Source organism: Delphinapterus leucas, chromosome 2, assembly GCF_059928025.1.
Source record: "Delphinapterus leucas isolate spDelLeu-1000000601 "Yukka" chromosome 2, BTC_Dleu_Yukka2, whole genome shotgun sequence".
NCBI classification, from domain to species: Eukaryota; Metazoa; Chordata; class Mammalia; order Artiodactyla; family Monodontidae; genus Delphinapterus; species Delphinapterus leucas.
The window spans coordinates 132,698,303-132,715,033 of NC_143130.1; the positions used below are offsets into that span (position 1 = coordinate 132,698,303).

Consider the following 16,731-nt stretch of genomic DNA (forward strand, 5'->3'; position numbering starts at 1 on the left):
GGGGCAAAGGAGAGAAAGCATGAGAATGTAGCAAAGGACACAGAAGAAGTGATTCAACAGGAGGTCACTCCAAGCAGCACAGCAGCTTGGAGATGATTACTTCGATTTGGTGGACAAAAGCATGGATTTTCAAGTAGGACTGGCTGAGTTCAAGTTTAGCTTCCATAACATAACTAGCAGGGTTATTTTGGCAGCTTAACCTCTGGGTGTCTCCATTTCCCCATGTGTATAAACGAGGCTATTAAAATTACCTGCTCATAGGGTTGTTGGGAGGATTGAGATCATGCTTGAAAGCACTAAGAACAATGCCTGGAATACAGCAGTAATTCAAAAGCTGTTAATGGTGCCAAAGGCTATAGAGGACTCCATGCAAATGGGGAGAAGACAAAGACCATTCATTGCCTTTGGCAAAGGGAGGTAAGGAATGACTTTTTTTAAAATTAATTTTTATTGAAGTATAGTTGATTTACAATGTTATGTTAGCTTCTGTACAGCAAAGTGAATCAGTTATACGTATATATATATATATATATATATATATATATATATATCTCCATTCTTTTTTAGATTCTTTTCCCATATAGGTCATTACAGAGGATTGAGTAGAGTTCCCTGTGCTATAATGTAGGTTCTTATTAGTTATCTATTTTATATACAGTAGTACATTTTGGAGGAAAGTTTTCGTAGAGTGGTGGTGAGGGAGGGCAAAGTTTGTCTTTAGAATGTTAAATTTCAGTTCCAACGTAGAGTAATAGTAATAGCAACAACAATGGGAACAATAACATTCATTTCTTTCAAAGCGGCCTTCTGATGGAATTTGTTATACATTGAAGAATTGTTTTCAGAATTTCTCATGCACATGAATTGAGTTTGATAAAAAAGTAACAATATGTAAAAGAGTAGATGTTTAATATTTATAACACTATGTAGTATGTTTGCTTTCCCTCAGAAAAAAATTTAACAGTATAATTTACCGAAAGAAAACAATCTCATTATCTTGTCCATTGCTGAATAGCGTATTATCACACCTGGGAACTGCATTGGTGAACATTTTAAAATATTTTCTCATTGCACAACTTCTAAAACACTGTGTACTCTGATATTATATTCCCTACTATAGTACTTTCCCTAGGACTTAAACTAGGTATAGGGCTTCCCTGGTGGCCCAGTGGTTGAGAGTCCGCCTGCTGATGCAGGGGACACAGGTTTGTGCCCCGGTCCGGGAAGATCCCACATGCCGCGGAGCGGCTGGGCCCGTGAACCATGGCCGCTGAGCCTGCGTGTCCGGAGCCTGTGCTCCGCAACAGGAGAGGCCACAACAGTGAGAGGCCTGCATACCACAAAAAACAAACAAACAAACAAACAAAAAAACAAAACTAGGTATACATCAGTGATCTAATTGCATTTTTTAACAGATGCTTTCTTTTTTGGGAATTCTCCTGAGTCTTTAAATTCTAGTTGGCTGTATGTTAGTATCAGAATTTGGTTTCTTGGAGTATGAACATTCACTATTATAGTTTTCGAGACTTGCTTCATTTAGAAAATGTAAAATTAGAAAAATAATACAATCACATTTTAAAAAATACCGAAAAGTAGTTATACTACAATTCAATAAACCACTGTAAATAATTTGGACTATTTCTTTCAGACTTTTTTTCATATATTTCTTTTTACATTGTTGTGAGTATCCCATATATGCAATGTTGGCTGTGCTCTTTAATATAAAATTATGAATAAGTTTTAGTTGCCTGTATAGTCTCCAGAATCATTGCTTTAATTATTGTATATGAATTTATCAAGTGGGTATACTATAACTTACTTCATTATTCTCCTCTAGCTGGACATTAGTTTTTTTGTTTCCATTTTTTACTGTTAAAAATCATACTATTTAACATATTTAAGGATGTAACTTTTTCATATTTAATATTTTTTTTCCTTTTTCTTGGAAGTTGAACTGTGTGTCAAAGGGCATGTGCATTTATATAACATTTGGTATATACTGCCAAATTATCCCCCAAAGGATACACACATACGTGTGTGTGTATGTGTGTGTGTGTGTAGGTGGGTATATATAACTTTACTGATAGAAAAAGATGCCTTGTTTTAGTTTGTAATTCTGATTGCTTGTAAGTTTGAATGCTTTCCTAACTGTGTGCCTCTAATATTATTTACTTGTTCAATTCTTTTTGTGTTGGCCTAATTTTGGGGGAAGTGATTCTTTTGTTTAAAGTTGAGTTAAGGCAAATGATCACAATAAAATTAGGTTGTTCATTGCTTTCTCATACTCCTTACCCCCAGCCACCAAAATATGGATTGCAATCTAGAGCTGTGCTTTTTACATGTAACCACAATATCAATGAGCTTTAACAGGGCTAAATAACGTTTGTACTGAAACAGAATTAGCCACCTGAAATACTTCCCCACCTCCCCCCGCAATAAAAAATGCTTCAGCGGTCCTTAGAAAGAAAGAGATCTTTAAGAAGAAAAGTGTGATATAATATATGAGCAGCTCAACCAACTTACAGAAAAACAGTGGGACAATTTAAATGCTTTTATGAAAAGTAATCAGGTTTTGACTGATGAAAATCTAAATGCAAGATTCCTTGGCATCTCATTCTACAAAATTGGTTTCTCTTCCTTCCATGAACTGTACTTTTTTTCCATTGAAAAGATAGAGAGGGAGAAAATGGAGGTCATGGGGGATGGAAAATGACAGATGAGTGGGTTCTATGTTCTAGTGTTTGCTCCCTGCTACCTTTGACTCATTCATTACGTCCCTCTTGCCCTGGTGTATTAGGCCGTCTGCAAAGAGCAGGAATCGATTCTAGCAAAAAAGCAGGACAGAGGGAGAAGGGAGAAGATTTACTGGCGTTTAGTGGGTTATCTCATAGACTCCAAGGGGAGGATGCAGCTGGGCCTCGGCAGGAGACTCCGGGACAGCGGATCTCCAGGAAGGCCTCCTTTCTCCCAATCTCGTCTTAGCTTCTCTCTCAGTGCCATGTTTATTCTTTTCCTTATGGTCTTTCAATCATAGATCCAAAATGCCTAGGGAAGGAACTAGTTGGCCAGTCTTAGTAGAAAATGCTAATCATGTCCCAGTCGACTACAGCTCTGAGGGCAGGGACTCCAGAGACATGGCCTTTCCTACTATGACTATTTGGGTGGCGAGTGAGTGGGATGAAGCAGTTCCTAGAAAAGAGGTGCTGGGCAAAAAATTAAATAGCATGTCTGCTATTCCTGCTCCCCTGTTTTCCTTTCTGCCAGCAAACTGCAGTTTGAGCTTTGCGACTCTAACTTTATTAAACGGGCTAGCTGGTGGCACTTCCTGCAAGGGGCTAGCTGGTGGCACTTCCAACAGTATATATGTGTACATATGACGTGTAATCTTCTTTCTGTACATTTCTCTCCACATACAAGCAGTGTCTTATAAATGATTTATCTTGTGTGTGTATAGAGAGAGAGAGAAAGGAATATTTATTTCCTCAATTGTGTCTGTGGGAAATTCCTCGGAAAAAAATGTAATATTGTTTGGTCAAATAAGTTCTAGAAGTACTGAGCTAAACAAAGACAATTTCTCTATTGCATGACTTTTCAGGGTCATTTATGCACTACATACCTATAGGAGAAAGAGAGAGAGAACATTATTATTATTAATTATTATTAATATTAATTTTATTAATATTAATTAATATTAATTATTAATATTATTATTCCTAAACTTATTGAAATATACATATCTGTGTTTGTACACACACACATATATATATATATATATACAAATACATTTTTTTATTGTGGTACAAGTCGCATAATATAAAACACAGTTTTAACCATATTTAATTGAACAGTTCAGTGATACTAAGTACATTGACATTGTGCAACTCTCACCATCATCCATCTCCCAAATTGTATGTATATATTTTAATTTGAGGAATTCTGTAAATACTTTGCATATTATCTAGCATGCAGTTTGGGAAATGGTGACCTGGGTTCTAAAATAAACATGAATTTTCCTTTGGAAGAGGGAGAGAACACAGAGTTTTGTGCCAAAGAGATGATAATTTGTTAATATAAAAGCCCAAGGGAAGAGGCAACCAGAGGAAATGAGTACCTTTGGGAGAAAATCAACCAGAGGGGACACCTGGGTTCCAGCCGTTAACATTTTCCGTTGACTTATAAAGACCTCTGGTGAGTTATGAGCTCTGCTTCCCCTAACATAAAACATTAGATTAAAATGTCTCTTTTCTGGGCTTCCCTGGTGGCGCAGTGGTTGAGAGTCTGCCTGCCGATGCAGGGGACACGGGTTCGTGCCCCGGTCCGGGAAGATCCCACATGCCGCGGAGCGGCTAGGCCGGTGAGCCATAGCCTCTGAGCCTGCGCGTCTGGAGCCTGTGCTGCGCAACGGGAGAGGCCACAACGGTGAGAGGCCCGCGTAAAAAAAAAAAAAGTCTCATTTCTGGACCACCAACTGTATTTTGCATGGTGTTTGCAATGACTTATGAAATACTCTGCCATGAAATTTAAGCACTCTTTGGAATATGTTTCTGTATAAGCTTAAGATCCCAGCAGTGTTCAGAATTAACAATAGGTTTATCTACTCTCTTCAGTTAGAATTGTTGTATCATCATAATTGGTAACTAGATCTTTCAACCTCCTTCTTTCTCTCTCTTTCCTTGTTTTCCTTACCTGTGTCAAATTCTTTCCTTCTACATTGAGAAGGATCATTTTTCTAGGGGCTACTCTTTTCACAATAAATTCCTGATATAAAAATAGAAAGTATTGTTTCTAACATCCTGTGAGGCCAGCTGACAATGGAGATATAGAACTTTTAGGAATCTTTATCACACTTTAAAACTTAGTCTAACCACACATACAATCTTTTATCCAACCACTATTTGTCCTGCACTCATTATAGGCCTGGCTTTGTCCTAGGACCTGGGGCTGTAGAAGTGAATAAGACAGATAAAACCCTGCCCTCATGGAGCTTCTCTCTCTGTGTGTGTGTGTGTGTGTGTGTGTGTGTGTGTGTGAAGACTGAGTACAAAGTAACAAGCAGATAGACAACATGATGTCAAATAGCTGAGTGCTAAGAAGGAAAATAAAACAGGCTAAAGGATAAAGAGTGACTGAAGGTGCTATTTGGGATAGGATGGCAGGGAAGGTCTCTTTATTCAGTTAACATCTGAGCAGAGACCTGGACTAAGTGAGGGAGTCAGTCACAAGGCTGCATAAGGGAAGAGAGTTCCAGGTATCTGGGAAAGAAGTGCAAAGGTCCTGAGGTGGACACTGCTAAGTGTCTTCCAGGAGCAACAAAGGAGCTACACTGCCTGGAGCCAGGTGACCAAGGGGGAGTTGGTGTGTGTGGGGTGGGGTGGGAGGGGAGGGGGTCTGATCATGAAGAGCCTTGTAGGCCATAGGAATAATTTTTTATTTTATTCTAAGTGTGACAGGACATAATAACCATTAAACGTCAGGAAAAATATCATGTACATTCTTTTATTACTCTTTCTTCCCTCAATCACTGTAGCCAAAAAATTCTTACATGAAAGGGAGAGAAACACATATACTCTCTGGCAAGTACGCTGGGATTAGGGCCACCAGGAAATAGCAGCACTGCAAGTATGAGAGCCACAGTGAATAGGCCCTTTCTAAATGGATGGGCATAGCTGCTGCTTTGGGGTTCAATTTGTTGTCTATAAATATCACTGTTAATACAACCCATTAACTTGGTGACGGGGTGAAGAAAGGCAAATAGCGCCAGGCTGGAACTGCCTAGTGATGAGTCAGAACTGCTCTGTTCCTACCTGTATGGCTGAAATGAATGGAGAGCTATTTGTAGACACAGAGACGCATGCTGGCACAAGAGATAAGGAGCATAAGTCAAGTGACACCGAGACTTACTGGTGTCAGGAGCAGAGAGTTTTTTCTGTACTCTGAGAAATCCACTTAAGATGTAAAGAGATTAGGCCTGAGGAAGTAAACAATTCTCCATCTTCCTTGTAACACACCCATTACCCTGGGTTTCAAGCAGGTTGCTCAGGCCGAACTCCTGGAAACATCTTTTTAATGGCACCTAGACATGGTGACAGATTCCAGGTGCCACAGCCTGATGGTTGGTGCTCGTCAGTTGTTCTGAACTTGGTAGCTTTTAGTTCTAACTCTAGCTTTGCCCCCGAGTCCTATTATTTCTGCCTTCCCCTTGGCCATTTCAGATGGGGGAAAGAACCTTGTTCCAATTCGAGTTCCACAGCTTGGCCGCCATGTGTCTTGATTAGCAAGTACATAATCTTCCAGGGCCTCAGTTTCCTCAATTATAAAGTAGGGCCAATAACATGTTGCATTAGGATGTAAAGGGCCCGGCAAAGAACTTGGCATTCCCAAAGCACTTGAGAAATGCAATAGACCTTGGAATGCAGTAAATAGGAATCTGAGCCTCCTAGAACTATTACTTGAAGATTGGTTGACCTTGTGGGTAGTTTTTACATATTGCTGCTATTTGAAAAATTGAAATTTAGCTATAAAATGTGTACCATCCCTATTCATGCTCCAACTAAATACTCCTTCCCCCCGCCCCCGTTCTTACAGTCCTGCCCCGTCACAGAAAGGGAGAGGAACCAAGAGCTGTTAAGCCCCTGCTCTGCATGAGAAAATTTACTTATGTTGTCTCATTTGACCCTCACAACAGTGTAGAGTAAGCCTTATTACCCTCATCCAAGAGTGGAGAAAACAAAGCTCTGAAAAACTAAGAATTAAGAATTTACCAACTGGTAAAATACCAGAGATGGAGTTTCAACTTAGATCTGCTTCAATCCCAAACCTGAATTCCTTCCAGGACCCTAGATGGACTCCTGAGAGCACATTACCATTAGCAAATACTCAGTGTTGCACTAGAAGAATCCCCTGTAAACAAAACATGGGGGTGTGGAGCCAGGGGCTTTGCCCTTCTGGCCTGGTCTCTGAATCTCATTGGATTCTGTGAATAATTAATGTCCTAGAAATGAGGCCAGTTCTGTTGTTGATGATTGAGTATAAATCTGTTCTTGGGCAACACTGGAGAAAGAGGCGTCTAGCCTATTTTTTAAATCAACTCCCCTTTCTGTCAATCTGGTCTAGAATCTTACAGTCCTTATAGATATACTCATTTTCTGCCTCAGTCCCCTTCATGGGGGAGCCACCACCACTCCTCTAATAGCCAAACCCAGACATCAGGATGATCTTAAATCCCACTCTAGACGTCTCTTTCATAGAATAAATAGCTTAGTTCTTTTAGATTTCTCATAAAACCTCTTTTCTTGGCCTTTTAATAATTTTCACAACTCTTGACACTTTCCAAAATTTCCTCTACTGGCTTAAGTTACTGAGTCCAAAATTGGATATTTAATTCTAATAGAACTGAGAAAAATGAACTAGAGGACCCATCCCATAGTCCTATATGCTCTCCTCCTGCATATATGGTCCATGCTTATGCTGGAGCACTACTGCGTCGTTTTCCTCACTGTGAAGAAATGTCAACTTTGGAAAAAACAGTAACTCAGGAAGCCAGCGATTTTTAATAGTATCTCATAGAGCTACTTTTATTGCTACAGTAATGGTCAATCCCTATACATACCCTTTTTAATTCTAAGAAGGAACATAAAAATGAGTGATTTTTTTTTCACTGGCATCAAGAACTTACAAAGGGTGTCAAACAAATGAACCAATTAAACAAACCTTATTACTATTCCTGGCCCAAGCAGAGCAAAATCCTTAGCTAATAAAAAATTGGGGAGGGACCCATAGGAAATAAGCAAATAAGCTAAGATAAAGACTCTATGACTCTATAGCACAAGTTGTTTTAAAGTTTTTTTTAAAAAGTACCTAGATTTGGGTTTTTAAATTTTTAACTTTTGGGGAATTTAAAAGAGAATACTTGGAATAAAGAAAGAAGCTGCTTATTACTTTTGAAATATTCTCTCATTTTTTTATTTATTTAGGCTGCACTGGGTCTTAGTTGCAGCACCTGGGATCTTCGTTGTGGCATGCAGGATATATATATATTTAATTGTGACATGCGGACTCTTAGTTGTGGCATGCATGTGGGATCTAGTTCCCCAACCAGGGATCAAAGCCGGGCCCCCTGCATTGGGAGTGTGGAGTCTTACCCACTGGACCACCAGGGAAGTTCCTGTCATATATATTTAGCCACAGGGAAGCATGCTCATAATTTGATATTTGGAGGTTCAGTATTTGATTTGGTTAATTACTTTGAGAGTTAGTATCATTATTTCGTTAACATTTTCTTTCAGTTTGAGGATTAGAAGATCTTTCAAAATTCTTATATGTGATGTTTTTATTGCATCTTTGATCAGTATTTTTTTTTCCTTTGGAAAGATATTTTCCAGTTTCATGGAGCCAGTGAAAAAACAAATGCTTCCATTTACAGAGATTTGTTATCGACCAAACTGATCAAAATAAGCAGACAGATCTGGCTACAGATCCTGTCTTCTCCACTGACCAGCACTGTGACCTTGAGAAGATGACTAAAACTCTCTGTGGCTTAAGGTTTTTTGTGAACATAAATGTACATGGAGTTCTTAATATAGGCCTGGAACTTGTAACAGCTCAAAAAATAATAATGTTCTTCTATTTGTTCAGTTAATTTGAAATCTAATCCAATCCTTCAAGATATTAGTCATCTCACTATTTTAACAATCTTGATAAGAACATAAAATGTCAAATTAACAACCCTTTGAAATCCAGTTGAAATGTTGCGTCTTACAAAATTGAACTATTTTCTTGCTTTTTTCTGACTATACCTGAAAAGTCTTTATTATTTCTTCATGAACCTTTATTGACTTGTGACATTTCTATCTCTTATGACATTTATTTGTGCTTTATGTCTGTATGTGTTTTTTGCCAACCAGCATGCCATGATTTTCACCTATAACGTATTCATTCCCCAGTCACATGTGCACCCCTTCCTTCCCTGTGTTTCCAGGATAGTTTTTGTTTGTTTGTTAGTTTGTTAAATAAGAACTTCTATTCTGATTTTATATACCCATAACATTTTTTTTTTCCTCTCAGAGAATTTTTTCCCTGAGAATTTTCCTAAGCCAATTGAAAACTTAGGAAACATTGGTATTAAGTTTCTGGCTAATAAAAAATGTAGAAGTGGGCAGTTAACACCAATTTCCCGTTTTTCTCTACTATGGAAACAAAAATGATCATACTCTGTGGTAAATTGTTTCTTTGGTGGCCAACAATGGATCAGGACTCCTGGTTCTGGACTTGGTCATGGAACTGATCACACTGACTCTGGACTTTGTCATGGAACTGTCCTTGGACAAGGGGTCATTAGCAAGTATAATGCAAGTGGAAGCTTGATAGGTGCTTTCATACTGGTCTTGTTTTCTGGAAATACTTGCTCTTGGAACCTAGCCGCCATGTTGTGAAAGAGCCTAAGAAGCCACATGGACAGGCTTCGGGAGGAGAGGAATGAGGCTTCTGGTCATCAGCCCTAGTTAAGGTCCCAGCTGACGGCCAGCACTAACTTGACAGCCTTGTGGGTGAGTCATCTCGGAAGTGGACCATCCAGCCCCAGTTGAGCTGCCCCAGCTGACGCTATATGGAGCAGAGACAAACTGTCCCCACTGGATCCTGACCAAATTACAGAGTTATGGGCAAATAAGTGATTGCTGTTGTTTTAAGCCGCTATGTTTCTGGACGGCTTATATGTGGCAGTAGAAAACCGAATCATACAATCACTCTCATTCCTGATCTTAAATACATAATCAAAAGAAGCTGGCAGCAAGTTGACTCAGTGCTATATTGATGCTTGACAAATGTAAATCTCTCCCACCGAAAGCGTAACTAGAGCTTGAGAACAAGCAGGAGCCCGAGGCTCTGGTGAGCATCAAATGGCACTTTTCCAGTGGGAGCAATAGTTTCATCTCTCCTCTTCCTCATATTTCCTTTTTTCTTTTTCTTTTTTTTTTTTTTGCGGTACGCGGGCCTCTCACTGTTGTGGCCTCTCCTGTTGCGGAGCACAGGCTCCAGACGTGCAGGCTCAGCAGCCATGGCTCACGGGCCCAGCCGCTCCGCAGCATGTGGGATCTTCCCGGACCGGGGCACGAACCCATGTCCCCTGCATCGGCAGGCGGACTCTCAACCACTGCGCCACGAGGGAAGCCCTCTTTTTTCCTTTTTTGACGCATATTCATGGAACACTGACAGTCAACAAGACACACAGAGTTCCTGCTCTGACAGGGCATGTTTATCCTCCTACCACTTCAGTTCTTTCTCAGGATGTCATCACCTTTGATGGATTGAAGTCTGACTTACTTTCTCACCCGTTACACAGTACTAAATTGTTGACAAATGACCGAGAGATGGCTGGCCAGCAAGTCATTAGCCCACGTTCAAAGACAACGACTGACACGGGTGACAGAAGAATTGAGATCTTACATGTGCTACATTCGTAATTAACAGAGGATTCTTCCATACATAGATCAAGTGAGAATGGAAAAGCTCTGCACTTTCCTTTCCTCAGTGGGTGGTGTCTCTCTCAAAGGTCCCGTGACTCCAGACTTGCCTGTGGAATGTTTCCTGGCACCTCCTTGTTGGAGGGCACGTTTCTCTTCAGTACTCTTCAAGTGTGTGATGCCTCTCCAGAGACTGCCCACGCCTTGCTATGTGAGAGAGTAGGTGGATTTTCATAGCTGGGCCAGGCCTGAGGGGTGAAGCAGCTTTTGGCTCCAGCTGGAGAGAAAATAGAATAGGTGGAGGTTCTAGGTTCCTTGTATGCTGAGCCACTGACAAGAGGGCAAGCACTGGAAACCCTGGAGAGGAAGGAAAGAGTGGAAGAGAGTCTGTTGCACTATACATACTTTATTGACCCCAAAGCAGAGGAACCACCTGTCATTTCCTCAGACAACTGAAGATTAAGATTTTCCCTTTTTAATCTGTAGGGAGACAGTGCAATGTAATAATTGGAAGAATAGGTAGGCGCTGGGGTCAGACTCCAGGTTCATAGTTATCCTCCGCTACCGACAAATCCCATGACCTTGGTCAAGTTGTTTAATCTCACTAAACTTCAACTGCCTTAATCTATGAAACAGGGAAAATAATAATACCCATCACATGAGTTGTTGGGAAGAGCAAATGTGCATAGTAAATGTTCAATAAACATTACCTGCTGGTGCTAGCTCCTAGGGCTTTCCTCAAAAACTTAGCATTTTCCTTCCACTGATTGAATATATTCTTAACTCCGCAAAGCAGAGAGAATCATTTTAACTATTGTACAGACAAACTTTTTTGACATCCTGTTTTCTCCTAAGAAACCTTCTAGCTGCAAGTTTAAAATCTTCCAGCTTCAGAAAATTTTTATTTCATCTAAAAATACATACTTTCAAGCCATATCTCATGAACCTTATCATTTGTAAGCATTTAGATGATCTGTGTAGTCAAGAATCTAAGGGAAAGCATATTCTTCATAACTCATTACAGTATAGAAGCGAGGTTTGTGTGGCAGCTTTGAGTTGTCTCTGGCCGTGGGAAGTTTTTGATCATGCATCCTTTTTGGAAAAGTCCACTCTCCAGGGACCACAAGGATCACTACTATATGGGGAATGTTCAAAGAAGTTCTATGTTAGAATCTTTATTATCAAGCCAGCCAAGGTCATCTATATGCACGCAGGCCAGATTATTGACAGAGCTTGACAATTACTTCCCTTCCCTTCCCTTCCCTTCCTTTCCATTCCCTTCCCTTCCCTATTCTCTCTCTCCCCCCTCCCTCCATCATCCTCTCCCTCCCCTCCTTTCTCCCCTCCCCCTGCCTCTTCTCTTCTTCTGCCATCTTCTCCTTCTTCCTTCTCCCTACCTCCTTTCCTCACCCCCTCTCTCGTCATGTTAAGCCTTGCATTATTTTCCTTCTTACATACTTGGGGTTGCTGTTTGTTTGTTTGTTTTTTAACCTATAGAACAAGTGGCAATGAAGATCATCCATGTAATCTTTAAACTTTATCCTATAAAATGGGAACTTGCCCCCTTCTACACTCCATTCAAACTGTGTTGTAAAGCCTAGGGTGGAACTTTCTGAGTGTGTTCAATCCCCCTTTTCCTTTGGTAATTGAGGCATGGGAAGCTTGCCCTACAAGTCCACACACATGCATTTGAGACCCAGGGACTCAGTAATTAGAAAACTGTGTTTCCATTTTATAACCACTCTTCATCAGTTACTTCCATGCCCAGTATCCATGCAGTGGGGATTTGCTTGTTAATTTCCTGATCTTAATGTTTTCCAGTTCTCTTACTTCTAGGCATAGGCCTAGCTTGGGTGCCATATAAAGGCAGAGTCAGAATTTCAAGTACTTGTTTTGACCAGAGCTACTTAAAGGGCCCAGACCTTCCTGTTTATTCATAGGTCTGCCGAGCAGTCAACAAGGGACCAGAATCTTTCTGGCTGCCCAGACTTGAGAAGTGTCCTGTTATTAGCAGTGTATCTGAGTCCTGGAATCTGGAAAAGTGCTGTATGCCTTTACTGAACAGATGAGAAATGGCCAATTAATGGCTCTGGAAGGTGAGGAAGTTTATTTTCACAATGGCTTATAACAGTATTTAACAGCAAAATGCCATGGCTCATTTGATGTAAGAAGCATGGTAAAATGATGGAATTTTCTTTTTACTGTCTAATATTCTATGAATTCTACCCTTGCCTCCCAAGAAAGAACTGTGTCTTATTCTTCCCCATGTGCAGCTCCAGCGCTTAGCACAGTGTCTGCTCAGCAAGAAGGCACAGAGCGAGTGCCGACTGCCTGAATGAATGCATGCTCTGTTCAAAGCTTCATCAATTGTCATCTAATAGATGTAATCATTTTTGTGATTAAGGCTCTTAAGGTTGATGTTGACAGAGAATTTATTGCCAGGGTATATCTCTGGGTAACAGAAGGTCTAACTCATCCAAGCTCTTTCACTCTCCTAGGACCCAGGGTAATGTTGCCCTGGGATGTGGGAATCTAAGTTTCTTGGATTGCAGAAAGTCTGGAGGGGAGACTCAAATGAAGATTGTTGGAGAGGGGTTGAGGTGTCCACGCCAGAGTCCTAAGATCACTGCTAAAGGTGGCCTAGGAAAATGCTCTTCTTATCAATCATGGTAGCTACTACAAGGATGGGAATTTGGTGGAATAGGAAAAAAAAAAAAAGTAGAAACTTATGCTGAAGTCCCCAGTGTGACTCTGAAGTTGATCCATAATTGACATCTGTGGAAAGGAAAAGCAAAGAACCAGGAACACCTGGAGAAAAAATTAAGGTGGTTTTCAGCTCCCTGTCCCCCTACTTCCTTTTGTATATTGTCCAGCCAGACCTCTCATCATATAGATGAGGAAACTGAGGATTAGAGTGGCTAAGTGATGTCTCAAAGTTATCTAATCAGCTACAGAGCTGGAACTAAAGTCTGGCTCTCAACTCTCCAGACCACCCTTGTTTCTGTTAACTTCCCACTCTCTCTCTCCCCCAGTCCCATTCTCAGAGGCCTCCTCTCCTGGTCCCCTCACCATTATCATAACTACAATCTATGGAGAAGTCACCACATCCCAGGCACTGTGCACTTTCCACGTATTTTATTTAATGCTAAAAACTTTATAAGGTTGGCACAATTATAATCCCCACATCATGGATGAGCCTGCTGAAGTTTAGAGAGGTTAAGTAGCTTACCTGGGGTTCCATAGCTAGTGCTGATTCCAAAGCTCATGCCCTTAAACACTGTGCCCCAGCATCCCTGCAAGGGGCTTGGCTGGACACAGTCTCCATTCCTGTGGAATCAACAGGGCTTACTTTTTTTCTGCTATCAATAATTCATGTTTGAGAGTAAATAGCCTGTGTTTTCTAATGCTGCCATAACAAAGTACCACAAACTAGGTGGCTTAAATCACAGAAATTTATTCTCTCACAATTTTGAAGGCTGGAAATTTGAGATCAGGGTTGGTCAGCAGGGTTGGTTTCTTCTGAGGTCTCTTTTCTTGGCTTGTAGACGGCTGTCTTATTCCAGTGTCTTTGCATTGTCTTCCCTATGTACATGTCTGTGTCCTAATGTCCTCTTGTAAGGACACCAGTCATATTGGATTAGGACCCACCCTAATGACCTTGTTTTAACTGAATTACCTCTTTAAAGACCCAGTCTCCAAGTACAGTGCCATTCTGAAGTACTGGGTGTTAGGACTTCAACATATGAATTTTGAGGGGACTTAATTCAGCCCATGACAGCCTGATATGTTGTCCCTTCCCAGGATATTTTCATCTTGAAGAAAGTCTCTTGGATACAAAAGTGCTTAAGCCCAAAGCAATAACCTGTGGTGGGTATTTCCAGCACCAGACAAATGCAGTTTGCATGTTTAAGGGGAGGTGGTAAGAATACAAGTTTTAACTTCACTTCCCATAATATTGGCCAATCCTGACTCAGAGGTAACTTGAATGTATGAATTCTCACATCACTTTAAGGGACTTGGGTTATAAGAAAAACAATTTAAACTGGTAGTGCCTGTTCATCAGACCCTCAATTGATACCTTGCATTTCTAATGGTCATTCCTTCTGGAAGAATCTGTAACCCTCAGAATTTAATGTGATTAACAGCAATTTTCAAATTCCAGAGGTGTCTGGAGTGAATTCCCAGGGTCAATGAGCGACGCGTCCCCAGAGCCGTTTACTGTCAGCTTGAGCGCTGTCTGCTTGGAGTGCAAATAATCCCCGGCTCCCGGCTGAAGAGGGACCAATGCCCCTTTTTCAGGAAGGCCCTCAAGTTCTGTTTATAAGTCCTCTTTTGTCAGCAAATCCAGTCCCAGAGAGCCTCCAGTTACCCTCTGCCTTCTTCCTGTAATGAAGTAAAATCGAGGACAGGATGGGTGGACAGTTCGGGTGACTGGACTTCAATCGCTGCCCACTGGGAGCCCCTGGAATCAGGGGTCAACAGGAAGGAAGTGGTGTGGCTTACAAAGCAGGGACCTCCAGGCTTCTCCTCCTGGGTGATGTAGGACACATAGTGGCTCTACTGTCCCCAGAAGAACAAGGTGCCAGGCTGCTGTCCTGAGAAGGAGCAGAAACCTCTCCCCCTCTCTTCTCTTCCTGCACCCTCCCCTCCTCCAGCCACCTTGGCACCTGAACTAGTTGTTCCTGTCAGGCGGGTTGGTGCATATGGCATGGTATTTTATTGGACACGTCACACCTGTGTCCAGAAGGCGTCTGTTCAGTGACACCAACGCTGACTGACGTTCCTCTTCCCCTCACTCCCATTTCCTACCACCCCCAAAGTCCTGGCTTTATTTCCTCTTGAAGAGTACCTGGGTTAAGGCTGTTACCTTTAATTTAAACCAATCCATGCAATGGCAAAACATTAAAAATAAAATCCCCATCCTTGGTATCTGATCCCAACCTTTCTGTAACTCAAGTGTGTGACCAGCACGAGTTGCTTGGCCTTGCTGACCCTCATGAGTCTTCCTTCTGTAAAATCATCTCGAAGTTTCCTTATAGCTCTGTCTCTAACAAGAAATGAACCAAAATCTGTGTGATTTATCTCCAAGCTGAAGGCTCTGGGGACACTGCGGTCCCTTTTTTTGTTTGTCAGGGGCTGCCAGCTGATTCATCCTACCTCTGGGCGCAGTGAACGGGCAGAGGTGCCACTGGCCGTGTGTTCGGATCTGAGTCCCAGACCACCCGCCTGGGACAAGTCTGGGCTTCGCCCCAAGTGCTTGTGAGAGCAGGTCAGAGCCTGAGAGATCGGGTGGGTGCAGGACAGGCGAGTCTCCCACATTTGTTTTTGACCCTCAGAACACAACAGATGGACTTAGAATAACTTGGGATGTGTAAGCGAACAGTCTTGTCAGGAGGCCAAAGAGGACAGCGCCAAAACCGCTCTGTGCCAAATTGTGCCGAAGGCTGGCGCTTCCCCCTTGGGGGCTGGGAGTTTGAGGGCCTATCCTCTGCCCCAGGGAGAGGCAGATGTGCAGAAAGCTCCAGCATTTCCTAGTTTTGTTCACAGCTCATAGGCACCTTGGCTGGCAAAGGACCATCCAATCCTTCCCTCCTCTCTCCCTTTTCTTTTCTCTTTCAAAAAAGCATTCATTTTCTCTTTCTAAAGCCATAACCAAAAATGTTTATTGTTAAATAAGAGGGTGAAACCACAGTGAAAAAGTTTAGTTACTGCTTCACGGAAAATCCTTTTTCCAGAATAGTGATGTGTCTAGCATTTGAACACCCAAGAATCTTTGTTGGATCATCAATAACTTTAATACTCATTATTCAGAAAACCCAGGAAGATAAAGATTTGAATGTTATATATTTTTCCATATACTTGAGAAAGATATTCCCTGGCCTAGATGTTTCTTACGCATTTATGCTGACACCGATGTACTCCTAGTTTTAAATAACACGAAATATTTGTTCATGGGGTGGAAGGGATTTTTACGTGATTCATAACCACCTGGGTATATAGCAGGAAATGAGATGTTTGGCAGATTTTTTCTTTTTTTTTTGCCAGTGGATTCTTTTTTTTCCTGAAGAAATTGAACATGTGTTCTATGGCCTACGACCTGCAAGAGGCCTCACACTATTTCTCGGTACAGTCCGTGGGCTTGCAGTACACATGTTGCCAGGGAGCTCGGCGGCCGCTGAACACAGCTGCCTGCAGTTAATGATCAGGAGCCACCATCTGTGCTGAGTTCTGTCTCCATGTTTGCCACGCAGACACGGCCAGAGGCCACGGC

General features: G+C 41.5%; 1 protein-coding gene across 2 annotated transcripts in view; it reads left to right on the top strand.

Moving 5' to 3' along the window:
* Nucleotides 1-274: 274 nt before the first annotated feature.
* Nucleotides 275-16,731, top strand: part of FRMD6 (FERM domain containing 6) — a 357,829-nt gene continuing 341,372 nt past the window's right edge. For both annotated transcript variants that reach the window (XM_089907689.1, XM_089907696.1), the window contains exon 1: nucleotides 275-417. The gene's annotated coding sequence lies outside the window, so the exon portion shown is untranslated. The remainder of the gene's footprint in view (nucleotides 418-16,731) is intronic.